Genomic DNA, 25,025 nt, shown 5'->3' with positions numbered 1-25,025 from the left:
CACCTTTAGTAGATGGCTGTCAGTAACGCTAAGCCTTTGCCGTTTTGATATAAAGGCATGGAGTACTTCAGGTTTCTTGATTATTTCCAGAGGTTCTCAAGATGAGGTGTCTGCAGTGTGCAGACTGTGTGTTTATCAGCAGCTGCACTCCATTCATTTGGAATTGTATCTCAGCTGCTAAAGTAGGAACATAGGTGTCATATTATATTAAGTGTCTGTTTTGTGTTCTGTGGTACCAAGCATGGGAACTTGACATTGTCATGGTCCCAGAGAGAGGACCTTCAGGGTCAAGTCCAAGCAGAATGACAAATTCTAACCTTTGGAAGCTCCAGGAGCACTTTGGATTGTATCCAAAGCTAGTCCCACTTGAGGGAGATCCACTGAAATTAATGAACCTAAATTAGCCATATCTATAATTTCAACAGGTCTTCTCTGAGTAGGACCAGCATGGGATGCAACCCATAGCCTTAAGGGCATGCATTCTCTGTTGACTTACAGGTATCCAATATGAAAACAGGATCCATACTCAAGTTTGGTGTGTGTGTAGAAGACTATATGTAGAGGAAATCCTGATCATTTCCACTGAAGATCTCAGGGTTAACACAGTGGGTTGGATCCATAACAACAGTACAATCCTCTGCATGTTTGCCAGAAGCAATTTCCACTGTGTACAATGGGACTTACTCCCCAGGTCTGTGTTCACAGATTGCAGCCTAAATTAAGACCTACTTGGGTGTTTCTTTTTGTGAAGAGAGAGTAGGGTCATGTACTCTGGCCCCACCCCTGCCATTGTAGTCCCTGCTGGTCCCATCTCCATGCTGCTCCAAAGAATTATGGGAACTGTAGATTGTTAAGGGTGCTGAGAGTAATTAGTAATGTGAGAGTAAGTAGTAATGTGATAATCTTGCATGTCCATTTCTTTCCAACATATGGAAATAAAATATTTACTTTATTATTACGAGTGAGAGTTACTATTTCAACACTACTGTGTAGCAATCCCCTCTTAACATGAAATTTAATTTAAAGAAAGTCTATGCATCATGTCCCATATAGTCTCCTAGATATCCATTGGGATTGTTATGTACTGAAGTTCTCACCCTGGGCCAGCAGGGGGATACTGTAGATAGTTTTCACTCAGGTCCACATATGCAAATAAGGAATTGAAAGTGACGTTCAGTGATTGGCTAGTTACAGAAAATTGTTACTGTTGCGTTCTAGTGGAGCTCTATATAAGCAGGCTGGCTGAACCCTTCAGTTCAGTTCTGTTCTGTTCTGGCCTGTGAATAAACAAGAGCTGTTTGAAGAATCGCTGTGTCGTCTGATATGTTCACCCATAACTTAACAGGGATAATTCTGCCTATATCTTGTGCATAGTTGTCCTTTATCTGTTTCAGTCCTGAATCATATTGTAAAAGCGGTTTACAAATATTTGATAATAGACAGTCCCTAGTCTTTGTTATTAACCTGTCAGCTCGCTTAATCAGCACTTAATGTTTAAGTATCTGCTTAATGGTACCTAAACTACTAAAACCAAGAGGGATTTGTTTCATTTAATTCTTTCTAAATCTCAGAATACGTCACCATCCTATCTTGATGTATTAAATTTTTATACCTATAAAACTACACACACACACCCAATATCTGAAAACGACTGGTCATATTTCTTTCCAGCTCATCACAAATAATGAAGTTAAGAGAGTTTAGGCAAAAGATAGGAATTTCTGGCAGCTTGATCCTTGGAGGACTACTAAGAATTGTCTAGTTTCACAATCATTTCAGGTTCCTTTACAGGCAACGAAACTTTCCACAGATAAAATGGTTGCTAAACTGCTTAATATATTAAGTTAATGGCTTTTCCATTCTCTCTTTACTTTGTGCCAGTCAATAAGATGACAGAGTAACTAGTGGTCATGGATATATTTAATTTTATATACTGGTGCAGTCTTTTAGCTTTGTGTCAAATAACTGGAATATGAAAAAGTGCTCCATCTATTTACCAAAAATTAAAATAAACAGAATGAAAGGAATGCCACCTCTGCATTGCCTGTCACATTGATCTCAGATGCTCAGGTGAACATGTTTTTGAAAATAGAAGGTCTTGGGTTCAATCCCTGGCGACTCCAAGTAGGTTTGGGAAATGCCCCAATCTAAACTAGGTTAGGGACGCGGGTGGCGCTGTGGGTAAAACCTCAGTGCCTAGGACTTGCCGATCGTATGGTCGGCGGTTCGAATCCCCGCGGCGGGGTGAGCTCCCGTCTTTCGGTCCCAGCTCCTGCCCACCTAGCAGTTCGAAAGCACCCCTAAGTGCAAGTAGATAAATAGGTACCGCTTTATAGCGGGAAGGTAAACGGTGTTTCCGTGTGCTGCGCTGGTGCTGGCTTGCCAGAGCAGCTTCGTCACGCTGGCCACGTGACCCGGAAGTGTCTCCGGACAGCGCTGGCCCCCGGCCTCTTAAGTGAGATGGGCGCACAACCCTAGAGTCGGACACGACTGGCCTGTACGGGCAGGGGTACCATTACCTTTTACCTTTAAACTAGGTTGACCAATGGTCTGTCTTAGCATGAGGCAGATCTTTAGTATGAGGCAGATTTGAACCTGGTAGACTACGACCAAGATTGCAGTTTTCAGGTTAATATCCGAATCTTTAATGGGTAGGATAACATCTCCCACTCTTCACAGCCCAGGAAAAACATTTGGGATTTGTCCTTACCTCAGAGATTGGTAATGCATGCTGATTTTGTCATACAAATTAAGTGTATTTGAATTAAGCAAAAGACCTTTTCCTTGTGAAGGTAAAGGTAAAGGGACCCCTGACCATTAGGTCCAGTCGTGACCGACTCTGGGGTTGCGGCGCTCATCTCGCTTTATTGGCCAAGGGAGCCGGCATACAGCTTACAGGTCATGTGGCCAGCATGACTAAGCCGCTTCTGGTGAACCAGAGCAGCACACGGAAATGCTGTTTACCCTCCCACCGGAGCGGTACCTATTTATCTACTTGCATTTTGATGTGCTTTCGAACTGCTAGGTGGGCAGGAGCTGGGACCGAGCAATGGGAGCTCACCCCGTCACTGGGATTCGAACCGCCGACCTTTTGATTGGCAAGTCCTAGGCTCTGTGGTTTAAACCACAGCGCCACCTGCACCCCTTTTCCTTGTGAAGGAGAATGCATATTCTTATTCTGGAGAAAAACGGGTAGCAGGCAGAGATTGTTTTGATAGCACCAACTCTTGTTTCAGTTCAAAAGGTATTGAGCTATACCAGGCACCTCATCAGGCAAAAGCTTGTGCCAAACATCTAGAATTTTATTTATTTTAAGCACCTATCTAGTAAAAAAAATGTATAAATGGGCTTTCAGCCTGGTTTAGCTTATGAATGGGTGAGGTGAAAATGTAGCTTCCTCTAGCTAATTCAAGGCATGTTAATTTACAGTGTATCCCTGTGCATAGCTACTCAAAAGCTACTCAGATGTCTACTCAGAATGAACTTATTCCCAGCTAAGTGTGCCTAGCATGGCAGCTACAATGTTCAACAGGGTGTTTGGGGATCTGAATTAGAATAAACAATTACTTCCCGTAACGTCAAGCTTATGTACGGATATTACAGAATGAGTGGTGTAGTGGTAAATTTTGAAGTGCAGGAATTCATCCTGACAAGCCCCTCTCAGAGTAAAAAAAATGCAAGTGGCTGTGTTAATCTATAGTCACATACATCCCGCCCCTGCCCCAATGCAGGACACAATTTCAAATTTATTAGGATCAAAGACTTTCACTGAATAGATGTTCATAGAATAAATTCACCATGTAAAAGAGATTTAACAAAAGATCTCAAGCCAGCTGAAATGCAATCTTTAGTCTTTCAGTTGGTCTTTCTATGCAAGTTAGCATTTCTAACAGTGAAGAGCGAAACAGTGAAGCAGGAACCCCATCTAAGAAACAGAAAGAGCTATCCAGTGTCTTCTTGTTTAATTTCCGTACTCTCCACACTCACCCAATGCTCATCTGCCACAAACTTGAAAGCCTCGTTATCTCCTGATCCATTTACCAGCAGAGCAAGGAGGTTCTATCAATTGCCGTGGTGCTCTGGCAGATGACATCACCATTTCTCTGTTCTAGAGACAGCCCTGGAGCTGAGCTCCCTGCTGTTCCCTCTTCGCTATGCTACAGTACAAAACACAGAAAGTAAGGCTGCTCAGATTGCTTTCGGATAAGAGTATTTCAGCTCCTTTAATAGATTAAAAACGCTTTGGAAAAGCTCGAAACCCATTCGCCGCCATGTTATCTTTTTGCTCTGTAAATAACCTAGCAAAGAAAACACATCCTGTGGATTTCTTTTTTCTTATTTTAATTTAAGGAGGTGTCTTTGGGTAACATTCTCATGACTCCGCACCTCTCATCTTGACCTTCTGCCCCAGGTTCTGGTGACAGGAAGTCAGTTGGATTTTGGAGGGTGGGTTTCGATTTCAGGGATGCTGCTGCTATCCCAGAAAGCAGGCAATTGATTGAGGTCAGCAGGTCCCACACATACCTTCCTCTTTGTTTTCCTGTCCTCCGGGGCAACAGCTTTGAATAACAACTCTTCTCTTCTTGTAATTGAGGACATAAAAATCATTCTCAGAGGCTCAGATCCTGGACTTTACAAGCCATCTTCTCAGCAGGCCCTAGACTCCAGCTATTGTGCCTGTTTCGCATTGTGCCTTTATATTCTTGACCCTGCTGCAGACTGTAATCAAGACCAAGTCCCATTGTGCTAAGAACCACGCAGAAACATAAGAAGCTGTGATCTTTGTCTCAAAGGGAATAGTGCTGAAGATAATCAGGCGGGAGAACAGGGACAAAAGGCAACCTAGAAAGCAACATTTGAGCTGCTTTTGCCGGGCCACCAGGTAGCAGCATACACATGGCTCTCACATTGTTTGTCCTGCGGTGAATCACAAGAGTTTATGCTTCAAGAGGTGCAGCACGGGCACCTGATGAGATAGGGCACAATCCAGCCAAATTCCCACCAGTCTCTCCTGTTTAAATCAGTGGGAGATGAAAGCTTCACTTTGGGTGAATTGCTGCAGTCAGGACTGATTGGGGGCAAAATAGAAGTTTGTAAAAATTATGCATGGCACAGAGAAAGTGTCCAGAGAAAAGTTTTTCTCCTTCCCTCATGAAACTGGATCTTGTGGACATTCACTCAGCACATAGTTCAGCTGTGGAACTCACTCCTGTAGGAAGCAGTGGCGGCCTACAAAATGGCCACTGTGCCCTCGCATGAGAAAACAGGATGTCCCATTCCCCCCCACCCAGGACATGTGCGGGGTATGCTCTTGTACTTGGGTCCTGTTTGCAGGTTTCCCACAGTCACTGTCAGAACAGGATGCTGGCCTAGATGGGCCACTGGCTCCTGGTTTCCATGAAGTCACTTGAAGGTTTGAATGAGTTGTATGCATGAGTACAAGTTGCCCATAAGAAGAAGAAGAAGAGAAGAGTTTGGATTTGATATCCCGCTTTATCACTACCCGAAGGAGTCTCAAAGCGGCTAACATTCTCCTTTGGTGAGTGGGGCTGAGAGACTCCAGAGAAGTGTGACTGGCCCAAGGTCACCCAGCAGCTGCATGTGGAGGAGCAGAGACGCGAACCCGGTTCACCAGATTACTAATCTACTGCTCTTAACCACTACACCACACTGGCTCTCCTAAAACTGGAAACAGGTTTTCTCTCTTCACTTGTCCCTACAGCGCTCTCCATTTGCATGCTGTTGTACATGTGCAAGCTCTGTAAAACATCAGCTGAGCTCATGGAGGCCAGGAGTGGGAGCAGCAGCAGTAGCAACTACCCTGATTCCTTCCCCCACAAATTCATCCAACAGTGGGAGGAAAAAAGAGGCTTACATCCACTGCAAATTGAGTTTCTAGTTCACACTGGCAAATTTATCAAGACCTTTTTTCTTTTTATTTGCAAATACGTATTGATTTCACTATGAGCATTTCTTCCTCACTCATCTTTGAAACCAGGCATTTATGCTACAGTAAATGCAGCAACCTGATGCTCAGAACCTGGTGAGGGCATGCCATATTTTATGAGCTATTTTTGTCCTTGGCCTAAAGGACACCTAAGCTGAACCTAAACCTAAACCTAAGCTGAGGTTGTTTCAGAGCCAAAGACCACTAATAATCTGCACAGAACACATCAACATCCATCTCCTGTAAGCTCAATAGTGAGTTGTTTCTTGTGTCCCAAGTCAAAATGAAACATATATGGGTTTCTTTACACATTTATACATATTCCATATGGAAAGAGTCAACAATGCAAGCCTCAGAAATTCCTCTCTTTGTGTGTAAAGTGGACATATTTGCTGGAACTTGCAAGAGAATGTAAAACAGTTTTAATGGCATATTATATGCAACTCACATTTATATCACGAAGCTCCATCTCCCATCAAAAGGAGAATGAAGAGAATATTTCTTTTATTATTGCAATTATTTTGTTTACTAGAATTTTCCAAGGGAGAAAACATTTCTGAAAAGCTCTGAGAGGGTCTCTCTCTCTCTCTCTCTCTCTCTCTCTCTCTCTCTCTCTCTCTGTCCTTGAGTTCCCTCTAACATGTGGGAAATGTCTTTAACTCTTTATGAGTGGGTGGAAGAAAGATCAGCATTTGGGAACAATTTGGTTCAGAAACCCCATGTGGCTAAATCAATAGGTTTTGTGCTCCAGGGCTTACAATCAGTTCCCGCTTGATGTTCTCAAACATGCACCTAAGATATGCTTCCTGGAGGGCTTTGGGGGCCCCTCTGCCCTGTGAGGCAAAAGGAGCTGTTTTGCACAGCCAAATTCCTCAGTGCACTCTCATGCTCATAGGTGGACAGAGGTATGGAGGAAAGCTTGTGGGAACTCAGCTGTAAATGCAGGCGACCATCTCTGCGACTGCATCTGCAAGTTTAAGTAGGGCCACAGTGATAAAGTAGTTGCCAACTCGCCAAGGATGCAGCCTAGTGCAGCCTTCCCCCAACAACCCTGTGAGGTTGAGTGGCTGGCCCAAGGTGGAGTGGAGATTTGAACCCTGGTCTCCCAGGTCCTAGTCCACTATTCTAGCCACTACTGGCGAGTTCCACAAATCTACATTTTAAAAATACAATAAATTACAACACAATCCTATGTATAAGCTAAGTACAGTAGTACCTCAGGTTACATATGCTTTAGGTTACAGACGCTTCAGGTTACAGACTCCGCTAACCCAGAAATAGTACCTCGGGTTAAGAACTTTGCTTCAGGATAAGAACAGGATGCGGTGCGGCGGCAGTGGGAGGCCCCATTAGCTAAAGTGGTACCTCAGGCTAAGAACAGTTTCAGGTTAAGAACAGACCTCAGGAATGAATTAAGTTCTTAACCCGAGGTACCACTGTAAATTCAATTAGACAATAGCCAACATTAAGCAAGTGGTCTTCCGCTCATGTAATGGAACTTCCCTCTCCTCCCCACTGAAATCCATTTCCCTCAGTGGAATTGGGGTCTGGAAGCACTGGAATCCATTCCTGGAACACTAAACTACTTGAAATGAATTCAGATCTCTAGGCCTGATGAGCTGGGCCCAATTTAAGAAGGATATTGGCCAGCTGGAATGTGTGCAGTGGAGGGCGACCAAAATAATCAAGGGTGTGGAAACCAAACCTTATGAGGAACAGTTGAAGGAGCTGGGTATATTTAGCCTGGAAAGGAGGAGACTGAGAGGAGATATGATAGCCATCTTCTAATATCTAAAGGGCTGTCACACGGAGGATGGAGCAAGCTTGTTTTCTCCTGCTCCAGAGGCTAGAACCCAAACCAATGGATTCAAGTTACAATAAAAGAAATTCCAACTACAGTGGTACCTCTGGTTAAGAACTTAATTCGTTCTGGAGGTCTGTTCTTAACCTGAAACTGTTCTAACCTGAAACTGAAGCACCACTTTAGCTAATGGGGCCTCCCGCTGCCACTGTGCCACTGCCGCGCGATTCTGTTCTCATCCTGAAGCAAAGTTCTTAACCTGAGGTACTATTTCTGGGTTAGCGGAGTCTGTAACCTGAAGCGTATGTAACCTGAAGCATCTGTAACCCGAGATACCACTGTAAACATCAGGAACAACTTTTTGACAGTAAGAACTGTTTGACCACAACAGACCCCCCCCCCACGAGAGGTGGTGGACTTTCCTAACTTGGAGGCTTTTAAGTAGAGGTTGGATGGCCATTTGTTACGAATGCTTTGAGATCCCTGCATTGCCGAGGATTGGATTAAATGACCCTCAGGGTCCCTTCCAACTCTGCAATTCTACGAGGGTATTTATAGAATGCATACAGGAAGTGCAGAAACATTTAATCGTTCATTTGCCTTTCATAATTTTAAAATGCATTTTATTTGGGTATGTGAGATTGTGTGTGATATTTTACTGTAAGCTGCTTCCAGTACAGATGCAGTCTTTTATGAAACATGTCCTAGAGAAGGAATGAATAAACATTAACCAGCAATTCTGACTTTCCTTACGCCTTTTCTATACAGCTATCTTGCAATTTACGATTTGATTTTTGAAAAAAGAGGATTTCTTTATTAGGCAAATGTATGCATAAAAGAGTTCATCAGTCAAGAGTACCGTAAATGTTATATGCATGCCTATCCTTCAACTGCCCCCCCCCAAAAAAAACACATTTCCACTGGTATTATGACTAATCTGAGAAAACCTGCTCTGTTGGCATTTGAAGGACCTCTGCTATCTTTTCAAACTTAAATCTGCCAAGTGCTGACACAAAATCTAAGGTGGGATGAGACATCTAGATTTTTATGTCTTTCAGAGCATCTGGGATCTTTAAAACCAAGAAAGGCTTTATGATTTATTACCTTTAATTGTCTCACACGGATGTTAGACAGAATAGATTGTTGTAAGAAACCAACATAATGCAGATGTCCCGCTGCTGACACTTTGCAGGAGGGAGTATTTCTCCCATCTTTTGGAAATAAATAATTTTTTTAAAAAAACCTTATCTTCCCTCATTTTTCATGACACATTTTTTTCTTTTACTTTTGTCCAGGTTTGGAGAGACATTTATGGTCAAAACTAAAAGCAAAGCTGCAGAGCTAACTTCCTTGCAGGCATGTTCAGTGCCCCAACACCCTGCACAGACTATGAACTCAACAGGAAACCATCCTACAAAGTCACTCCATTCTGCTGTGAAAATAGATTCCTCCCTGGGGGAGTCGGGGTCTCCCCTTGTGCATTGCTGCGGATACTAATCTGTATTGGATGTTTACTGTGCTCCTTCTAGAGATTTGCTGGCCTCACAGGAAATGACTAGGTACAAAACAAGGATGGTCAAATCAATCAATTAATGCTTTCGTGTCTTCTCATTTTTCCAACTTTTTCTTCAGATCACTCCATTTCTGAATTAGTTTGATTTTTTTTTTTAAAAAAAGCTCCAGTGTACAAATATTAATATGCATTTTCAAGCACATTTATCCTAATATATGCCACTTTCCTACACATTTTTTGCTGTAATATATGGACGTTGAAAGCACTTTTGCTTAATGTAATGCACTGCCCTTCACCTGAAGATCATAGGGTGGTTCACAACATAAAAATGCAAAATGAGCACACAAAATACATAATAAAAAAGAACAAAAACAAACCAATACCCCCAAGCCATTTGCATATCATATCATGATTTTTTTTATTTAAGAAGATCTCCTGAAAATTCATAAACATTTTAGCGCACTGCTTCCCTAATATACACTTTTTTTGCAAATAAATTTTCATTAATATAATGCATTTTGCATCTTATTTTCACTAACATATGCACTTATATGCATACTTTACCCCATATACATATTGACTGGAGAAGTGCATTGCAAAATTCAGATGGGTGAGTTTTGAAGGACAGCCCTCAGTGTGCATTTTTTTCCAGAAAGTGTGAGATAGGTTACGTTCTCCTTTAAATGTGAACTGGATCAAATTCTCCCTATCCCTAACTCATACCCCATCTTGTTACTATCATACTAGTAGCAGGAATCACAGGTGGTAAGAAAAATAAATATCTGCACATGTGTGTGTGTGTGTGCGCGCGTGTGCACACACACACACACACACACACACACAAAATGCAACAATATATTCTCTGTAGCTATTCTCTTTTTACATCATCAAAGATGATTATGTATGAATTCCATCAGGGTCTACTGCCATGTTGTCATCATAGATGATATAATGGTTACAGCAGGTTACAGAACAGCTAAGGCGACATTTTTCCATCTTTGCCGCATTAAGCAGTTGGTCCCTTACCTTTCCCGCCCCGATCTGGTCACAGTGATTCATGCGATGGTCACCTCCAGGCTTGACTACTGTAATTTGCTCTACGCGGGGCTGCCCTTGAAACTGTCCCACAGATTCCAGCGGGTGCAGAATGCTGCAGCGAGGCTCCTCATGGGGTCCCTGCCATGGGAGCATATTCACCCAGTGCTTTACCAGTTGCACTGGCTCCCGGTGGAGTATAGGGTCAGGTTCAAGGTGCTGGTCTTGACCTTTAAAGCCCTTTGTGGCTTAGGGCCCTCGTATCTATGGGACCGCCTCTCCTGTTATGTCCTGCAGAGGACCTTAAGGTCCATGAATAACCATAGTTTAGAGGTCCCGGGCCCTAAGGAAGTCAGACTATCCTCCACCAGTGATGGCTCTGACCTTTTCAGTGGTGGCTCCGACCTGGTGGAATGCTCTGTCCCATGAGACTAGGGCCCTTCAGGATTTAACCTCCTTCTGTCGGGCCTGTAAGACAGAGCTATTCCGCCTGGCCTTTAATTTGAATTCAGCCTGATCTTTTATTTCCCTTCTCTTCCCTCCCCCTCCCCATTTATGAAGATCACCCGCTCTGACACCCCACAGCTAATTCTCCCCTGGCCTCCTCGCTGGTCCAAGTAGGACCAATTCAGCCAGCTAGCCCTGGGGATTATCTAATGCTTATTTCCCCTAAATTGATTTTTGAATTTTATTGTTATTCATGTTTTTATACTGTACCTTATGTTGGTTTTATAATTAAGTGTTTTAAATTTGTTGTTAGCCGTCCTGAGCCCGGTTTTTGAACTGGGAAGGGCGGAGTATAAATAAAAAAATTATTATTATTATTATTATTATTATTATTATTATTATTATTATTATTATTATATAAATAAAGCAGCTATCTATCATACTGTCTTAAAATCATTCATTTCTCCTGCTGCGCTGTGTCCTGCTGAACTCGGAAACACTGAAGAGGCAGGAGAGTTTAATTACCTGGATCACCATGCAAAGATAAAGCCAAACCCCGTACAAGTTCTCCTTTCCAGACTGCTTCCTGTCTTTCCAGGCCAGGATGAATCTTTGGATATCCTAATGCAGCTTTCCAGCTACTTCAGGACATCAGCCAGGATCTATGGATGGTTCAGTTACGGAAAAGGGATTCTGCCCAACTCTGGAAAAGATGGATTTTGATGAACAGATGACGGAGCCAGCCTTTGCAGGTTTGGGGAAGGACAATAGCCAGACTTCAACAGGCAATGGTTGAAGTCCAGTACGTTGACACAGGTGGATGAGGACTTTGGAAATGTATATCAGCATGCATGCCTTCAGGCTGAACCTGGAAAGGCACGTCTGTGTCACCCTGGTCTGGAACTCAAAGTATTGTTTTTTAAAATAACAATGTTCTTTATTTATTTACTCATACATACATACATACCCCACCTTTTAATGGCTGTTGGAGGAGAGCTGTTAACCTGAGACTCATCCACACTCCTCAATTATATCATTATAACTGCGTTATAATCATGCTACGCCAGATGGCACTGTAGAGCCAATGGGATTTTCCATTAAGAGCTTTTATAGTGTTTTTTTTAAAAAAAATCCTGTATAGATCCAGCCCCAATAAAAAGTCCACATGAGACTGTGAGGCTAAAGCAGCTCCTCTTCTACCTGGTCCTCCGATGGGTAATTGGTAGAAGCTGGGTCTTTTCCCCTCCTCCTGAGTAGAGCCTTCTTCCTGGGTACAGCTTTGTTCAGAGAGATGTACGGCAGACTAACAAAGAATCATAGAATTGCAGAGCTGAAAGGAAACCCTTCTCCTTGCAAGTGTTGGCTGCTTGTGTATATACTTCCGTTTCTTATACATGACATTTTTACATCTCAGCTCGTCTGTAAGCTCCTTATGTAGCCACACCAGTTTCTTTAGGTGCTTCCCACTTTTCTTTCTTCTTGGGATTGCCTGTCTTTGTGCCTTCAATATTTCACCTTTAAGAAGCCTCCATCCCTTCTCTTTGAGTATTTCTGACCATGGGATCTCACCCAGTAGTTCCTTAAACTTTTTTTGAAATAATTTCTTAAAGTCCAGTGTGCATGTCTGACTACACTCAGCTTCCCCTTGCCTCTAGGTATAACGAAATCCAAGAGAGCAAAATTGCTTCCTCCCAAGGTTCCCAGTACTTTCACTTTGTCAATCAGTTCCTCTCATTAGTGAGGACCATGTCCAAGAGAGATGACCCCCTTGTTGCTTCTTCCAAATTATGGGAAGTGAAATTGTCAGCACGGCAACTGAGGAATTTGTTGGACTTTACATTCTTGGCAGAGTTTCAACAGATATCAGGGTAACAGCATCTTAAAAAGCAGAGACATCACCTTGCCGACAAAGGTCCGTATAGTTAAAGCTATGGTTTTCCCAGTAGTGATGTATGGAAGTGAGAGCTGGACCATAAAGAAGGCTGATTGCCGAAGAATTGATGCTTTTGAACTATGGTGCTGGAGGAGACTCTTGAGAGTCCCATGGACTGCAAGAAGATCTTTTTTTTTTTTTTAAATTTTTTATTGATTTTACAGAAAAGTTTTAAACAATACAAACAAATAAAAAGACATACAAACATGTATAATTTCATAACCTTTTTTTTCATATCCCTCTCTTCTCGGACTCCCCCAAACCTCCCCTTCCTACATCCCAATTTCCAAAATTATTTCAGCAAATTCTAAATAATTTTATCAAATATATTTTTTCTTATTCTTTTCTTCAACTTAATCTTATGTCGCTGTAATCTCCTTTTCTTTCTCCAAACCTCGACATTTTAACATTCCTCAATTTTATAATAGTTCTTAAGATAAATTTTGAATTTCTTCCAATCTTCTTCCGCTGTCTCTTTCCCCTGCTCACGGATTCTGCCAGTCATCTCAGCCAATGTCATATAGTCTATCACCTTCATCTGCCACTCTTCCAAGGTGGGTAATTCTTCTGTCTTCCAATACTTTGCGATGAGTATTCTTGCTGCTGTCGTAGCATACATAAAAAAGGTTCTATCTTTCTTTAACACCAATTGGCCGGCAATGCCCAAGAGAAAGGCTTCTGGTTTCTTCGGGAAAGTACATTTAAGTACCTTTTTCATTTCATTATATATCATTTCCCAAAAAGCCTTAATCTTCGGGCACGTCCACCAAAGATGATAGAAAGTACCTTCAGTTTCTTTACACTTCCAACACTTATTATCAGGCAAATGATAAATTTTTGCTAGCTTGACTGGGGTCATGTACCACCTATAGATCATTTTCATAATATTTTCCTTTAAGGCATTACATGCCGTAAATTTTATACCGGTGTTCCACAACCATTCCCAGTCAGCAAACATAATGTTATGACCAATGTCCTGTGCCCACTTAATCATAGCTGATTTAACTGTTTCATCTTGTGTATTCCATTTCAGCAGCAGATTATACATTCTTGACAAATTCTTAGTATTGGGTTCTAACAGTTCAATTTCTAATTTTGATTTCTCCACCTGGAAGCCAATTTTCCTGTCTTGTTTATACACCTCCATTATTTGATAATAATGGAGCCAATCTCGAACTTTAGGTTTCAATTTCTCATAACTCTGTAACTTCAACTTATCTCCATCTTGTTCCAAAATTTCCCAATACTTTAGCCATTCGGCTTCCATATTAAGCTTTTTCAGCGCCGTAGCCTCCAAAGGTGACAACCATCTAGGGGTTTTACTTTCCAACAAATCTTTATATCTTATCCAGACATTATATAATGCTTTTCTGACAATATGGTTTTTAAAGGCCCTATGCACCTTAATTTTATCATACCATAAATATGCATGCCATCCAAATGTATTGTTAAAACCTTCTAAGTCCAAGATATCTGTATTCTCGAGGAGCATCCATTCTTTCAGCCAGCAAAATGCTGCTGCTTCATAATACAGTTTTAAGTCCGGCAGGGCAAACCCCCCTCTTTCTTTTGCATCCGTCAGTATTTTAAATTTTATTCTGGGCTTTTTGCCCTGCCAGACAAATTTCGAAATATCCTTCTGCCACCTCTTGAAACAGTCTATCTTGTCCAGAATTTGTAATGTTTGGAACAAAAATAGCATTCTAGGCAATACATTCATCTTAATAACTGCAATTCGGCCTAACATTGACAATTTCAAATTTGACCATATTTCTAGATCTTTTTTAATTTCCGACCAACATTTTTCATAATTGTCTTTATACAAGTTCAAATTCTTAGATGTCAAATAGACCCCTAGGTATTTCACCTTCTTTACCACTGTCAAACCTGTTTCATTCTGGAACTTCTCCCTCTCCATGACTGTTAAATTTTTTTCCAAAACTTTAGTCTTTTGTTTATTCAATTTAAATCCGGCCACCTGACCAAATTCTTGAATTAGCTCCAACACCCTTTTTGTACTAGTGTCTGGCTCTTGTAAAGTAAGTACTAAGTCATCTGCAAAGGCCCTTAACTTGTAATGTTTGGCTCCGACCTGTACACCTTTAACCTGCTGGTCATCTCTAATCATATTTAGCAACACCTCCAGAACAGAAATAAAAAGTAATGGGGAAATTGGGCACCCCTGTCGTGTCCCTTTTTCTATTTTAAATTCTTCAGTTATCACATTATTTACAATCAACTTAGCCTTTTGTTCAGCGTATATGGCACCCACTCCATTCTCGAATCCTTGGCCTACCCCCATCCCATGAAGATTCTTTTTCATAAAACTCCAAGAAATATTGTCAAAGGCTTTCTCCGCGTCCACAAAGATCAGAACTGCTTTAGTGTTTATATTCACCTCTAATAATTCCAAAATGTCTATTATGTTCCTCACATTGTCTGATAAATGCCTTTTTGGGAGAAAGCCTGCTTGGTCCTTGTGAATCTTCTCCATCAACACTCTTTTCAGTCTTTTTGCCAAAATGTCTGCAAAAATTTTATAATCCACATTAAGTAATGATATTGGGCGGTAGTTCTTAAGTTGAGTCTTTTCAGTCTCTGTCTTTGGTATGAGTGTAATATACGCTTCTTTCCACGATTCTGGTGCCCTTTCCCCCTCTAAGATCTCATTACAGACTTCCTTTAATGGTTGTACCAACCACTCCTTCAAAGCTTTATAGTATCTGGAAGTCAGTCCATCTGGTCCTGGAGATTTGCCCAGTTGCGTGTTTTGAATGGCACCCTCTATCTCTTGATCTGTTATTCTCTGATTTAGATCCACCTTACTTTGGTGGGAGATTTTTTGTAGTCCATACTTTTTAAGGAATTCATCTATATCCTCCTCCTTCTGCAGTCCTTGTGAATATAGTTTTTTAAAATAACTCAAAAAACAGTTTCTTATCTCGTTAGGTTTAGATATATTCTTTCCATCCACTTCTAGGCTTGTAACTGTGTTTAGTTTCTGTCTTTTCTTCAGTTGCCAAGCCAGAAGCTTACCACATTTATCTGCAGATTCAAATGTCTTTTGTCTCATTTGTTTTATCTTCCATTCAATCTCTTGATTCATCAATTCCATATATTGTGTCTGGTATAACTTAATCTCTCTCAAAATCTCCTGGGACTTTGGTTTTGATCTCAATTTCTTCTCTCCTTCTTTTATCTTTTCCAAAATCTTGTCCTTCTTCTCATTTTGCTTTCTCTTTTTTACTGAATTTTGTTGAATTAGAAATCCTCGCATCACTGCTTTACTTGCGTCCCAGATCACTCTTTTTTCTACATCAGTTTTTAGATTTATTTCAAAATAGTCCTTTAAAATTTTTTGGGCCTTTCTGTGGATCTCCTCATCTCGAAATAGGGTGTCATTCATCCTCCATCTGAATTGACCAGTTGTTGTAAATTTCATCTCCATCTTCACGGCGTTATGGTCGGAGCAAGTCTTTGGGCAGATTTCCACTTTCTTAATCTTTGGAGCCAACCCACTAGTAATCCAAATTTGATCGATTCTGGTCCAGGTCATCATTGCTTCAGAGAAGAAGGTTCCCTCTCTCTCGAGAGGATTCCTTGTTCTCCAAATATCAATCAAGTCCATATTTTCAGTCATTTCAAAGAAAGTCTTTGGTAGTCTCCCATCTCTGGTAATTACCTGTCTTTGTGCTTTGTCCATATTTGTAGATACCACTCCATTCATATCTCCCATCATAATTAATTTGTAATCCAAATAGTCCAACAATGTCTCATGCAACTTCTTAAAAAATTCTGACTTCCCTTCATTAGGTGCGTAGATCCCTAGTATCAAAAATTTTTCACCTTGAATTTGCACTTCAATTGCCAAATATCTTCCTTGTTCATCTTTAAATATAAACTTTGGGGAAAGTTTTTCTTTTGCATAGATTACCACTCCTCTTTTCTTGACTTTATCCGATGAAATAAATTCTTGGCCTAATCTCTTATTGACGAGTAGTTTCCTATGCAATCTTGTTATATGGGTTTCCTGTAAACAAATTAAGTCCAATTGCTCTTTTTTCAATAAATGGAATATATTTTTCCTCTTTCGCGGAAGGTTAAGTCCATTACAATTCCAACTTAGAAGTTGCAGGGCCATCCTGAAACTATTTACCTCCTGTCGCTCCGAGTAGTTGTTCTTCTTCTGTCGGTGATTTCAGTCCAAACGTCAAGTTTAAAATGTCTGTTGCGTCTTTCGTTTCTGATGTTATTTCCTCTCCGACTGTTCCTTTCAGAAGGTCTTCCCTGTAGTGATTTAAAAATTGATCTCGATCTTCTACTGATCTTATCCTTATTTTCCTACCTTTGAATTTAAAAGATAGGCCTTGCGGGAATTCCCACCTGAAAGGTACTTCGTTCTTCTTCAGCAATCCGACCAGTTCTTTATAGTATGTTCTTGCGTCTAGGATTTCCTTTGGGATATCTTTAAAAATCTCCACAAAAGACTTTTCAATCTCGAGTGTTCTTTGAAAATGCAAGCTCAATATTTTATCTCTCTCCTCTCTTGATCTTAATGTTATTAGGCAATCCCTTGGCTTCTTCCTGCCTTGTGCTCTTCCCAATCTAAAAGCAGTGACTATTTTAATTTCTTCCTTCTCTAACTCCTGTTGCCAAAAATCCGAAAATTCTTTAGAAAGGAAGTTCGCCAAGTTGTCTCCTTCACTTTCAGGCACCGCTCGTAGTCTTAAATTTCTATTTCTCCTCTCCAATTCAAGCATGGACAGGGCCAATGTATGATCTTCTAACTTTTTGCAAACTGGTACAATTTTTTCCTGTGTAGCATCCGCCGAGACTTTAGCCTCATCAGCAGAGACTTTGGCTTCTTCTGCGATTTTACGTATATTGGCAGAGTCCTCTAATATTTTATTAATAGATTCTGTATTAGATGTCACCCTTTTCCCTAATTCATTCACACTTTGTGTATTCTGATCAAGTTTGATTGAGAGTTCTGTCAATTTTCTACTATTTTCCGCCCCCTGCTTTGTCAAAGATTCCAAAGACTCATTTATTTTAACCAAAGCTTGTGTTACAGGATCTGATGACATTATTGTTCTTGTCTGACCAGTTGCAGCTGGTGCCACTGGGATGCCTGGGACTGAAACTCTTCGCTGTGAAGATTTTGCTTTGTATTGTCTCCCAGACCTGGTTGTTGTCTCTTCTGATGCACCACTCATGCCTAGCCAAGGTCACTCTCGCAGCTGTTAGTTGTTTTTCAAGGGAAATTTCCACTGCCTTAATAGTTACAGCCCAATTTGCAACAGTTATCAAAGTGCCCTCTAGGGGAAGAAAGTTTCCAAAACTAAACAAAATGTCTTACAGTCAAAAATTCCCCTGAGGTTTCCCAATAGTCAATTGTAACAGTTCTTATATTTTCGGAGTTCAACAAACCAGTAATTTAATATCTCTCCTGAGCTGAGTAGTTTAAAACAATGTAACAATCCAAGTGACAGCTCACTGACAGTTCTCTCTCTCCAGGTTCTTTTGCCCCGGCAGTCCGTTTCAGGGGTGTTTGACACAGCGATAAAAAGTTTTAAAATCTTTTTCTGGCAGGTTCTAATCACAAATTCCTCCCCCTTTTGCTCCTGCCTACCAAAAGGGGGAAAATTCACAGTTTATGTCTGGTTCTCTTAGCTCTTTGCGATCTCTCAATGGTTGCAGCTTTTAAACCTTCTTTGCTTTATCCTTATGCAGTCCGGGAAAGGCTGACTTCCTTACTTTAAGCCGATCCCGTTTTCAGCCAAATTTCAAAAAGATAATTGTAAATCCCAATTAGGTCTCAGTCTTACTCACAGGTTTTACTTTATAATCCAATTTTCAGGAAGGAATCGGCGCTCTCCGGCTATGGCGATGCGGCTTCGCTTCACAAGCTGGGTAGCGGCTCTCAGCACCGCTTCTCCCCCCGCTGCCATTCCGGAGCCTTTAAAAAGGCTCCCTTGCGATTTCGGGGGGGCGCGATGGTGCCCACCGAGCCTCCTTGTTCACAGGCTTCCGCGCCTGTAATTTTTGAGGGTCCTCGCTTCGCCGTAGCGACAGGACCCGAACTTGTAAAGCAGACCCCCTCCGGAGCTCGGAGGGAAATCCGCCATTAACCGATGGCGCCGACCGGAAGTCGGACTGCAAGAAGATCAAACTTATCCATTGTGAAGGAAATCAGCCCTGAGTGCTCACTGGAAGGACAGATCGTGAAGCTGAGGCTCCAATACTTTGGCCACCTCATGAAAAGAGAAGACTCCCTGGAAAAGACCCTGATGTTGGGAAAGATTGAGGGCACAAGGAGAAGGGGATGAGAGAGGACAAGATGGTTGGATAGTGTTCTCGAAGCTACGAACATGAGTTTGACCAAACTGCGGGAGGCAGTGGAAGACAGGAGTGCCTGGCGTGCTCTGGTCCATGGGGTCACGAAGAGTTGGACACGACAAAGCGACTAAACAACAACAATCTGCTCTAGGAAGGCATTAACCAGGAAGTCTTCAGTCTGGCTTGGGGGTCTATAGCAGACACCCACAGTAAGGTTACCGTTGTTTCCCTCTCCTTTAATTTTTACCCATATACTCTCAAACTGCCTCCCATGCTCCAAGTCACGGATCTCTCAACAAGTGGGATTTTTGAAATTTACTAACACTGCCTCCGGAAAAAAAATGCACAAGGGTTTCCATTTTCCTATCTGCACCATCAGCGATAATGCCAGCAGAGCAGCAGGAAAATGCATTTCAGGCTATGGCCTTAGAGCAAGCAATCTTTTGCTTCTGGATGATGTGGCCTCCGTGGGAAGCTTCGTTTATCTCAGATAAACTCAGCTGCGCCCTGCATTGAGGATGAGGCCTCTCTGTTGACCTGCATGCAAAGAATTCCACATGGAACCTGTATGCTTCTATTTCGAAAAGCTTAAATAAATAAATAAATGTGAGGTTCAAGGATTTCCATATTTCTATAGGGCAGGGATGGAGAGCTTTTTCTACAGCCCAATTGCCACATTCCCTAGTGAGCAACCTTCTGGGGGCTGCATTCCGGCAGTGGATGGGGAATGGAAGCCTAGCTTCTGAAAATTGTTTATACTTCTAGATCTGTCTCCCATCCACGCAAGCAAGGGGCTTTATTAGAGTTCAGGGACACACCTCAGCCAGCCAAAGACCCGGGAGAGGAGACTGAGCAGAGCTGGTGAGCGGTATGGCCCAGGGGAGTCCTGAAGTCCAGACAGAGAGGCCTGGGGGGCAGCATTTGCTCCCCAGGCCTAAGGTTCCCCACTCCCACCCTATGGAATGTGTCTTGCTGGAGCCATTTGGGATTATTTAGCAAGCACAATCCCTTTCCTACAAGCATCTGGGAGGGTGAACTTTTGCCATCTTCTTGTCTCCTGATAAAATATCTGATTACCTTCTGGCCTGTTCCAAAGCAACAATATTTATCCCTGAGGGCTGTTTCCCCCACCGCCTCCCTCTGGCCAAATAATATTTTCCTATGGAAATAATTGTGGGCCAGGATGTTCACATTTATTGAGCAGACCACTTAAAACACTTGCCAGGGCTTTAATGTTTTGCGAGTTTGTGTGTTCCTGAGACGATGGTTATCACGCAGGCGGTCTCTGTGCGTCCACTCCATCTCCAAAATGTGAATTTCAATTTAGGTCACTTTTGGGGTTGCTTTTCTCCTTTGGTTTTGCTAGTTATTGATGTTTCCAGATTTCTGAGTGGTGGAGAGAGGATGGCGAGCCAGCCTAATCGAGATGCTCCTTGCTGAAACAGATCAAGGGTTTATCTAGCCCATTGTCCTGTTTCCAACACCAGCCATCCAGATGTCTAAGGGTGCATATAAGCAGGGCATCACAGTTAGGAAAGGAGAATATTGTCAGTTTCAGTTCTCTCAGGTTCTCATTTGCCTAGTCTTTTTTTTCCAGTTTTCTACATTTCTACAACTGTTTCATAAAAATCTACTAGCATTTTAGTGCAAATTTATCCTGATACACACATTTTGGTATGCAGCTTGCCCTACCCTAAGGCACTTTAGTTTGCCATGTTCACTAATATATGCATATGTACACAAACTTGGCACTAGTATGTGCATTTCTGTACTTACACACTACTTTGCAGGAGAACTGCATTTGAAGAATGCTGAGAAGTGTGTATTTGTACTGTATTTCACTTTGTCTACTGCTTTGTATAGTGTGAATTAGCTATGTTTGCCTTTAAATGTGAACTTTCTCTCTCATTCCTAATCAAAGCAATCCCCGTTTCCTGTGACACATTTTCAGTATCTTATACTCAGAAATAAACATGGAAGTCCTTTTTTGTACAGGATGTTTTTGCCATTTGAGCCACGTAAAGACCCACACGCAGAGAACAAAACATTACAGTGTGGACTATTCCCATTCAAGGTTCTTGCCAGGCACCTCATAGTGGTGAGGAGGAATGGAAGTTCCCCCAGAATGTCTGCTTTATATACATTATTTACATAATGGGCCCCACGTGATTGGCTAATTCCAGGATTCTCCTGTAGGCCAATCAGGTTGCGGATTCACTTCCACCTGGAGCTGGATTGGGTGGCTCCTGTGGACCAATCAGACTGCTGCATTCTGAATCCTATTGTTCTAGGACCAATCAGACTGCTGCATTTTGGATCCTATTCAACTCAGTACATAACATTAGGATACTCCATTCAGTTTGCCCTATCTCTAGTTTTCTGCTCCTCTGGAACAGATGCTCAGCAGTCATTGCCCACTTTGCATGCTCAGTCCTCACTGGGACAGTTTGGGATTGTCCCCTGCCCAGTTAAGATTTTTTCTCTTAGGTTTTTTTGTGTGGAGGGAGAGGAGGAGACAGTGACATGCCTCTGACGGTGGTGCTGTGCTAATCAGAATAGGGCTGGGATATGGGGAGGCAGCAAAAGTGAAGTTGGGGGAGCTTCAGGGTAGCAGTCCACAGGCATTTGCACTTATTGGGCTACAAACACCTCACAGTCCCTCACACCATGCTGCTGCTTCATTTCCTTCCCAATGAGCACAGCACCACCACTGGCAAGACACCGCTGCATGCATGCACTGCTGCTGTTCCTACACAGTTCAGTGTAATGGTTAGGGTGTTGGACTAGGAGCTGGGAGACCAGAGTTCAAAACCACACATGAGGTGACTTTGGGCCAGTCATTGTATTTCAAAAACCTAATCTACCTCACAGGGTTGTTGTGAGGATAAAATGCAGAGAGGAGAACCCTGTATACCCTTGAGCTCCTTGGAGGAAAATGATCACACACATGATTATTGGGATCCCTTAGGTATGTAGGAAAGGTGATTGTTTTGGGGGGAGGGTAAGGAGACCATTCTAACATGGCTCCTTCAAGCAGGCTGAAGACAACTTTCTCCACGCAGCTTGAGTGTATCCATCATTCTTGATTTGAAGGATGATAGTTTATTATTTCAGCCTAATTAAAATCAGTTGGATTGTTTAATTCCATATCCCCACCCCCACCCTCACATCTGTTCTTCATGGGCAACGTAGCAGTGGCACGTGGCAGAACTGGAACTCAAAGAAGATGCACCAGGGAACCAAAGAAAGCAGATTTGTATTCTGCCACGCTCTCACATACTCGCCAATGGAATTTCCACGAGATCTGGCTTCACTGAAACGAAGCAGCTCCTTTCTGCAATCTCCCCGAAGAAAACAACATCGCTGTATACAAGGAGCTTCCGTGTTGCCGGCATTCCAGCTGTCTCAAAGCCACAGCATTTAACTCTCTCCAGATGTAACCCTCCAGCCCCCCACCCCCTTATTACAAGATTATTCTCCTTAAAAATAATAAAAGCATGGAAAAAGGTTTCGGCAGGTGCCGATCAACGTCAGAGTAGAGAATTAGATGGTTCCCCCCTTTTCTCCCCATGTGTGATCCCCCCAAAAGAATGCTCCCCAAGCCACTGCCCCATTTTGCCCACAAAGCCTCCTAATCTTGAATAGCTCCGTAATTCAGAGAGAGAGAGAGAGAGAGAGAGAGAGAGAGAGAGAGAGAGAGAAGGTCCCCCGTTTCCCATTGAAAGAAGAGTTCTGAAAAGGTTATAGCTGCAGCTGTCAATTTCTACTGATGGGAAGGAAGTAACCATCTATCAAGAACATCACTCTTATGTAGAGTTCTTGTGGGTTCAGAGGCTTCCATGCACTTGCATTCTTATCTTAAGATGGGAACTCTGTTATTTTGTATGGAAGCATCTAACTTTTTCCAACGGGTTCATTTATGATCCCTTTTGGTTCAGGTGTGTGTGTGTTAGGGGGAAGCGCCCATCAACAGGCTGCTACCATGTGTTATGGAACTGAGTGGCCTTTTAGCAGCATTGTACTAAATCTTGTGCTTCCCACAGACATTTGGCTGGCCTCTATGAGAACAAGGATGCTGGACTAAATGAGCCGCTGGCCTGATCCAGCAGGCTCTTCTTGTGTTCTTAAAACAATTATTTGGGAGCTCCTTTTGAACAAATACCAGGAACATAAGAAGCTGCCTAGTACTGACCCAGACCATTGGTTCATCTAAGTCAATGCCTGGCAGGCAGCAGCTTTCCAGTGTTTCATAGCGGGGTCTGTTTCAGTCCAACTTGGATGTCTTTAAAGGAGGATTAGACAAATTTGTGGAGGAAAAGCCTATCGGAGGCTACGAGCCATGAAGGCTGTACTCTGCTCCCATGATCAGAGGAGGTATACTTCTGAAACCAGTTGCTAGAAACTACAGGAGGGGAGGGTGTTATTGCTTTCAGGTCCAGCTTACAGGCTTCTCAGGCATTTGGTTGGCCAATGTGAGAACAGGAAGCTTGACTAAATGGGCCATTGGCCTGGTCCACCAGAGTTTTCTTATATTGTTATGTAATGTCATTCACAGATCATGTAAGGTAAGCCAGAAGAGCAGCCTCCTTGCTTTACCTGCAACGTTTCTTAGTCCTGATATTTACAGCAAAATACCCAAAGAAAGAAACAAAAAGTTTTCCAATGCTGATAAATAACAACAAGCAAAAAAGTATGTTCAGTTTCACAGCTTTGGTGTCTGAACTACTAACCCATAGTTGTGAAGACAAAATGGGGGAGTGGAGATAACAATATACACAACCTTGAGCTCTGGGAGGAAAATCAAGATACAAATATACAATAAGCAACGAATATACAATAAGCAACGGGGACGCGGGTGGTGCTGTGGGTTAAACCACAGAGCCTAGGGCTTGCCGATCAGAAGGTCGGCGGTTCGAATCCCCGCGACGGGGTGAGCTCCTGTTGTTCGGTCCCTGCTCCTGCCAACCTAGTAGTTCGAAAGCACGTCAAAGTGCAAGTAGATAAATAGGTACCGCTCCTGCGGGAAGGTAAACGGTGTTTCCGTGCGCTGCTCTGGTTCACCAGAAGCGGCTTAGTCATGCTGGCCACATGACACGGAAGCTGTGCTCCCTCGGCTAGTAAAGCGGGATGAGCGCCACAACCCCAGAGTCGTCTGCGACTGGACCTAATGGTCAGGGGTCCCCTTTACCTATGTGCGGTTTCACAACTCTTAGAAATATATATTTGAAACACTTTGTCAACCTTGATAAACAAAGATAAATTATTGTGTTCAAATACAGTCATTTTAACTTGTGGCAGCTTTGCGATGTCCAGATATTTTGTGTCTGCATTTGTGGAGACATTTTGTATTTTGTATTTGTATTTTATATTTTTGCTTTATGGTTACTGCATATTAACAAATAGCATCCCAGTTAAGACAAACAGACCAGTAGTGGCTGTGTGGGGAACATGGAAGCTCAGTAGGTGGGGGACTGTAATATTCCATTTCTTTCTGAGGAAAACCCTCATTTATTTTCAAAGTGAGTTACTTTTCAGTAAAACCTACCAAACCCAGCCAGTTTTGTTTTAATCTTTAAAGGCAGCACATTGTGTAAATTAAATAATGAGGACACAAGCAAACTTACCGCCATGCTCTCCTCCATTCAGCTTCTCCTGCTGCTTTGTGAAGGGCCTCTCCTGAGTTCCAGGTGGGGTGGTCAACATTCCTTCCTCTGATTGCTTAGCAACAGTGATTAAGCGACCTTAGCAACAGAGGCCTATCTAGGCTCCCTTGCACCCTTGGTATTGGTGTCCCTTCGTCCCTTGAGCCCTTGGCAAGTAGAGTGTGTGGATGGGTGGGTGAGCTCCTAGACACCCCAAACCAGGGTCAAGAGGTGGTTGGGCAGACTCAACCAACTCCTAGGTATATCCCTGATTAACAACGGTGCTGCCCACGGAGTGCCAAAGCCTTAGTGGTAGCTCACATATTGTTTTATAACTTTCATTAGATGTCTCTGATTCACTTCCTTTT

General features: G+C 42.4%; 1 long non-coding RNA gene across 1 annotated transcript in view; it reads right to left on the bottom strand.

Moving 5' to 3' along the window:
• Window positions 1–24,704, bottom strand: part of LOC308459319 — a 31,983-nt gene extending 7,279 nt beyond the window's left edge. Inside the window, exon 1 of the long non-coding RNA XR_013977998.1 lies at window positions 24,640–24,704. This is a non-coding gene — a long non-coding RNA (uncharacterized lncRNA). The remainder of the gene's footprint in view (window positions 1–24,639) is intronic.
• Window positions 24,705–25,025: the final 321 nt, after the last annotated feature.

Source organism: Podarcis pityusensis (assembly GCF_964106645.2).
Source record: "Podarcis pityusensis genome assembly, chromosome: 12".
NCBI lineage: Eukaryota > Metazoa > Chordata > Lepidosauria > Squamata > Lacertidae > Podarcis > Podarcis pityusensis.
The sequence above is the reverse complement of the archived record's forward strand: the minus strand, read 5'-3'. Positions and strand labels throughout refer to the sequence as shown.